The sequence below is a fragment of the Petromyzon marinus genome, chromosome 54, assembly GCF_048934315.1.
Source record: "Petromyzon marinus isolate PM22_M1 ecotype Great Lakes invasive population chromosome 54, UKy_Petmar_22M1.pri1.0, whole genome shotgun sequence".
NCBI classification, from domain to species: Eukaryota; Metazoa; Chordata; class Hyperoartia; order Petromyzontiformes; family Petromyzontidae; genus Petromyzon; species Petromyzon marinus.
The window spans coordinates 1,836,596-1,837,410 of NC_133720.1; positions in this window are offsets into that span (position 1 = coordinate 1,836,596).

The window sequence follows — 815 nt, forward strand, 5'->3', positions numbered from 1 at the left end:
GTCGGACATCGCGTCTAAGAACGCACGTGCCACGAACCTAACACAGAGAGCTGCACACCACGACCGTGAAATCCGAGCCAGTGGTAGTAGAATCTGTGTCTGTGTACACGTAGGGTATACACAATCTAGGGTATATAAAATGTATATACCTAGGGCACACGGAATCTGTATATGTGTACACTACCTAGGCTATATAGAAAATCTATATACCTATAATGTATATAGACTATACCTAGGGTTCTCAGAATCTGTACACCTAGGGCGGCTGGGAGATGATTCTCACACTCCAGACGTGTCACCTCCACGCGCCGCGGACACACACGCCACAACGCACACTCAGCACGACGGTCAACAACACTGTGGCCTTAACAGGAAGACAACAACAACAACAACAATGTGTCTAACAGGCTATGCTTCGGGCAAGCGGTTCCTTCTTAATGGCACATAGATTTAAACATTACGTCGTTATTTCACCTGTTGAGTGTATACGTGCTATTCACGTCTTCTTTTGTTTTACATTCCACGTTCTTAAACGTATGGAGTCGTTAGAGCGAGCGATTAAAGTGCAAACACATTTACCGTGGGTGCATCTCTCTCCCATGGCCTGGGTGCAGAGTGGCTCGGCTGTGCCCTTGCCCGCCCATAGCCCGGCCTTAAACACAATGCACATAAACACATATATAGTATTAATTGTAATGCCACAGAGGTGGAGCTGACTAATGTGTTGAGGTCGTCGTCGTTGTTGTTGTTAATTGTGATTGTGCACCACTGTTAACACAGCATCATCACCACCACCACCACCATGCACAAGATAA